The sequence below is a fragment of the Nicotiana attenuata genome, unplaced genomic scaffold (genome assembly GCF_001879085.1).
Source record: "Nicotiana attenuata strain UT unplaced genomic scaffold, NIATTr2, whole genome shotgun sequence".
Classification (NCBI taxonomy): domain Eukaryota; kingdom Viridiplantae; phylum Streptophyta; class Magnoliopsida; order Solanales; family Solanaceae; genus Nicotiana; species Nicotiana attenuata.
Genome location: NW_017671661.1, coordinates 131,766 through 137,606, shown reverse-complemented (window position 1 = coordinate 137,606; position 5,841 = coordinate 131,766). Strand labels below are relative to the sequence as shown.

The window sequence follows — 5,841 nt, the reverse complement described above, 5'->3', positions numbered from 1 at the left end:
CCAGTTGTTAGGTACAATATTTTTTCTTTTTTTTCTTGCGTTTTCCTCTCTCTCACACCTTGACTGAGCACTTAGAGCTATATGGATTAGAATATGAAGATAATTTGCCCTTAAAAGAGGAAAGGAATGGCACTTCAACTTAGGGTATTGTTCGATTTGAGTAACGGTAAAATTTATTTTGATCCCTCGAATCAAACTCTTCCTCTAACACTAAACAATCGATATTCTGTTCCTCTAAACTCAATTGTATTTTTAAAATACCTATTTTACCCCAAGCTTATCAGTCTTTCTCTAGGAAGAGTAAAATGTTTATTGTTTAATGGTGAAGGAGGTGTTTGATTTTTCAGGTAGAGTTGGGGGATCAAAATGATTTTCACCCATTTGAGAAATGATCCTTTTTTTCTTTCTGAATTCTTAAATTAGGGGCAGAAAAGTTTGGTAATTGGTCCTTTTCTATCTCAAAATGTTCCATTACAGAGAGAGGAATAATATTTTACTTGTTTTAAAACCAATTACAGAAAAATATTAAAAAAAATCACTCTTTCATATCCTACTATCCTTCGTTTAGTTCTCTATGGATCATTCCATTACAAGAATAGAGGATAATAATCACAATAATTGATACAACGAATTCTTGCAACAAATGTCCAAATTTAGTACAATGTTAATTTTATGATATGCCGACCGGATATTCAACATAAAGTTTCTAACGTATTCTCCTTCTATATTACGTTAGTTGATGTAACTGAAAGCATAAAATGATACTCCAGTTTATAGTCTATGTCTTCCCCTAAATCTCTGGATTTTTCTTTTCTTCTATTATATAGAAAAGGAAAATGGTTGACCAAGAGCATATATGTCATTTTATAAAAATTTCATGTTTGCATTTCATAAATGCAAAATACACGTGGACCCCACATTCCTCTAGCAACAACTCTCCTTTAAATGCACTATGCATGTATTGATTAGACTATTTGTGCAGTGCAAATGCTCATTTCCAATCTTTTCCTCATTTTGGAAAATTATTAATTTTGTTTATTCAAACAGAAGTTTCCATAGAGAAATAAAATTAATTTTTAAATAATACACCAACAAAAAGAAGTATCTATGTTTACAAGATTTTCATATTTACCCATACTATCTTAAAGCAATTTGAAAATAAAAATTAAATAATTTTCATCTACCATATTATTTGAAGACGATTTCAAACTAAATATTTTTATATTCAAAAGTAATTTTAAAATATATAGCTTGTTAAATCTCAAAAGTTAATTAACTAAACACCAACAAATAATAATTTTAATAAAATTACAATGATGGGCCCGTATACGGGCCTTTCCTCATCTAGTGCTGAGATAAAAGGACAAAAAAAGTGGAAGAAAAGAAGGAGAAGACATAGTAGAAGAAAACCCTCTTCAGCATAAAAGGCTAGGTTAAATGTCTGAGCCCGGGGTCGAACCGGGGACCTACAGTGTGTGAGACTAGCGTGATAACCAACTACACCACCCAGACTTGGCTGTCAAAATCTATATTTTAACATTCTTATCTAAGAATAGAAAGGAAGAGCTTCTTTGATCCGTATATAAGAAAAGGATTTTCATATTTATCTAATGTTTCAAGAACCAGCATGCTTTGTGCATTATTCATCTCTCAGATAGAAAATTCAACATTAATATTATTTAATTAAGAGATTTGAAGTAGCAGTATATTAATAAATTTGATTGAGAGATCTGAAGTAACAAAACCTTGGGTAAAGCTAAAAACGAAATCTTTTGTTAGACTAAGACATTATCTTAGTCTCATCACAGTGTATTAGTAGGAAGTATGAGAGCGTTCTCCTACCTTATTGTTTACCCTGGAATCCGGATAACAATTGAATTTATATGGGGTTTTAAGGATCCGTGAACTAAAAGATACAAAAGGTTTGGATTGAGGAAAATAAAAGATAAAGACTCAACAATTGCTGCTAAAGTAAATAATCGCAGAATATAATATTGCTTAGAACAATTGTGCTTGATAGCGTACAAGAATTGAGAGAGATGGTACCCTAGTGTAATGGTTTTCCGATCCCCTCTTTATGGGGTCTTCTCCCCTTTTATACATTCTGATTAAGGGTAAAAATAAGGTAGGTAAATTAATTACATCGTGGATCCCTGTAATTACGCCTTAATGGCCTGAAGTGGTTGAGAAAATCACGTTTGGGCGAGATATCCGGCGACGCTTGGTTATCCGTTACGAGTCTGGCTTCCGACCTTGTGTGTTTCTCCATCCGGTGGTGACTCATATCGAGCTCTGCAACGGTCTCGAAATGACTCGACCTCGGTTGTTGACGTGGCCGTCATTCTACCTTGCATCCAGGTCGGGTTCGATGGCCCCGACTTGCCCCGGACCGGACCCAACCCGGTCGGGCTCAAGCAAAAAGGGTATCACCCAATACACTTATTATAATTATATTCTTGATTTCGAGAAACATAGTTAGGTCCAGGCCAGGACATCAAATATTAATAGTTCATCTTAAAAGGAAATTAATATGATCATTTACCTTGTCAAATTAAATTTGGGAGCATGTTTGTAACGAGAATAACAGGCTTTACAAGAACTGAAAAGGCCCAACGAGGTAGTCGGGCCTTAGTCTGTTTCCTTTTTGGGCTTTTCAACGTTTCACCTATTCTAAGATGATGCTTATGGAGTTTTTTTAAAAATGAGATTTTTACGTAGCTAATTATTTAAGACAGAATTATCACTTTTTGTTTCTTTCATTAATAGCAGATTTTTAAAATATTATTAGTGTATAATAAAGATTATGCGTAGGATTAAAGAGTAGAAAGAATGCACAAACTTATAGGATCTATTTTTACCTCATTTGATCTTTTGACATCAAAATAAATACTACGACACAAATTAAGGACTCATTACCGATTTTTTCAAAAAAACTAGTGCAAAAAAATAGGATATATATATATATTTTTAAAATTGTTATTTGGTATAATTGCCCACCTATGAAATTTCACTGGGTCGTCGTCGTCGTCGTCGTTGTTGTTGTTGTTATTTGGTATAATTCGCGTATTATGCTGAATATGCGATGAATGAACTTAAAATATATTAATATACCGTTGTTATAAACATGATTTTTTGTTTATAATTTAGTATCCAACGAATACATGGTATAAGACTAATGAATTTTGTATACCCAAATAATATATTTGTTTACCCTAAAGTTAGGATAACAATTAAACTTATATTGTGGTTTTGAGGATACGTGATTTCGTACAATACCAATTGATAAGCAAGAACATAAGTGAGTAAATTATAGAATAAAATAAATCAAACCAGTATGCTAGCCAGGTCTCAACCTTGACTTGGAATAATCTCGAGGTGGGTAGTAAGAATAGTAAATGATAAAGCAATTCTGATGAACAGTAAGTGAAATAGTAGGAAAATAATGAGTGTATGTATTCTTATCAGTGAACAATGGTCCTTACAAATGAATAGGATCTTTGTTTATATAATAGAAGAGTCCTAAATAAGGTACACTTCTAATTATAGTAGGAAACTATATTAACATCTGATTAACCACCGTGGATTGATCCATTCCGAGATTCACGGCACGGTCCTCGACCAATCGCGGATATTTTGCCTTTTCCGTTATCAAGCTATACCGATGCCACTTGGGGTCTGTCTCTCACTGGCCGCGATTGACATCGACCTCGATTCGAAAAGAGGCTTCGATTCCGGACTCGACGTCCTAGCTCCTGGACGCGACATTCCCTCCTCGACCAAGGAATGCCGTATACTATATTGTTGGGAGATAGTTTCGGAACTGAATCGTTTGTGATTCCATTTAATGTGATTCTCGTTATATGTTTCCAATAAGAATGTAATTAATTAGCTGCTAATTTTGTAACTTACGTACTTGTGCTAGGATCATACTATGTAGTTGATCAACTAACTACATCTTTATTGATTATGAAAACAAAGAAATAAAATAGAAAAAGAAAGACAATGCAAGATCACGGTTATATTTAAAGTTGTGCAAAAAAGTTGCCACAGTTGCTTGAAGAAAATAAAATGAAATTAAGACCAAAAGGAAGTGTGCGTGTGTGTATATATATATATATATATATATATATATATATATATATATATATATATATATGTGTGTGTGTGTGTGTGTGTGTGTGTTTATACTATAGAGAAAGATAGTAGCTTCTCAAATGCCGTATTCCTTCTACAACCGTTGGTGTATCTATCGGATTCAACAGAATAATTGACTAACATACCTAAATTCCAAGCATTGGATTCGATTTTTCTTTTCCTTTGTTGAAAATGTCTGTTTTGTGTTCTTTTGCTTTCTTAAAAATTACACCATTTTATGTAACGTTATGCAATACGTTGAATTTGATTAAAGGGAAATTAGAGGCAAACAAGGGATTATAATTAAAGAGGCTAAAGTACAATTCCAATATTATTTTTTTATTTCCAAATTTTGTTGGAATTAGATGGTATGTATTATTCACTTTTTCTGAGGGTGGGACTTGCAAGTTGCGTTTTTTTTTGTGGTCCAGTATACATTTATTTGGTTGCTAGGACCCTATATTTTCATGCAATTACAATTTGAGCCTTTTTCACTTTTAGCCCGTGCCAAAAAATACTTATATTCTGTAGCCGACAAATAAAATTTGTATAATTTATATATATATAAATATTTTTTCGATTATTATTTTGAAAGCAACTATACGGTATCATTTTCCCTTATTATTTTTTGTGGGAGCCCGATCGTTGGAGTAAGTAAGTTTGATGAAAATGTGGTCAATTTTGAAACAGTAAGTGGCCATTCATAAGCTGATGAGATAAAACTGTACTTCATTGTCATATTCATGTAAAAGCATTGACCTTTGTGTATACTGTAGATAATAATAAAACCTTCCTTATCTAGCCACAAACTATGTCACTTGAACGAGTTCCAAGTTGGGAAAACCCCACCAAAAACCCTCAATAATTCGAATGATCCAAACTTGGGGGAGAGAATCTAAATTCTTGTGGAATTGAATCTTTCACCACATGTTGACACCACACTAGCCACTCTTAGTGGTAAATCCACTTTAGAAAGAAAACCCCACATGACAATCAATAAAAATTATGCTTGAATCTCAAATTTAGTTGGATCGACGGTATAAATTATGGACATCTTTACGCAAATAGCCGGTCAAATTTATTATCTATTTTCTCTAGCCGGTGTACATAAATTAAACAGTACAATCTTTTTACACAAATAGTTGATCGAATTCACTGTTTACTTTCCCTATCGATTATACGAAGAGGAGCTTGGAATAATAGTAAAGTTGTCTCTGTGTAACCTATAGATCACGAGTTCAAGCCATGAAAGCAGCCAATAATGCTTGCATTAAGGTAGGTTGCCTACATTGCGATCCTTATTTGGACCCTGCGTGAACACGGGAAGCCATGTGCACCAAGGTCCCCTATTTTATATACATAAATAATACAGTGATTATACACGAGTTGTACACATATTGTATATATCCGCCGACTATTTTTCGCTTAAGCAGTTAAGTGGAAGACTATTTACATTAATTTTTCTACATCCATTTATACTTAATATTTTTTTGTCCAAATCAATGTTCAAAAAATACATCATTATTAGAGTTTTTTTACGGTGATTGCTAATCTGCTATAATCTTATATAATTGGACATTAAAACCAATGATACTTGCGAAACTCATATTGTTGAATTAACACCACATAAATTGATCTAACATGAAATGGTATGGTAGTGGGAAAGAGTGACGTAGCTTTTCATACATTGAAAGGCTCAAACAGAGA

At 33.1% G+C, this 5,841-nt stretch overlaps 1 non-coding gene across 1 annotated transcript; it reads right to left on the bottom strand.

The window, feature by feature from the left end:
- Positions 1-1,438: 1,438 nt before the first annotated feature.
- TRNAV-CAC lies at positions 1,439-1,512 on the bottom strand. The gene has a single exon. It is a non-coding gene; the product is annotated as a tRNA-Val (tRNA).
- Positions 1,513-5,841: the final 4,329 nt, after the last annotated feature.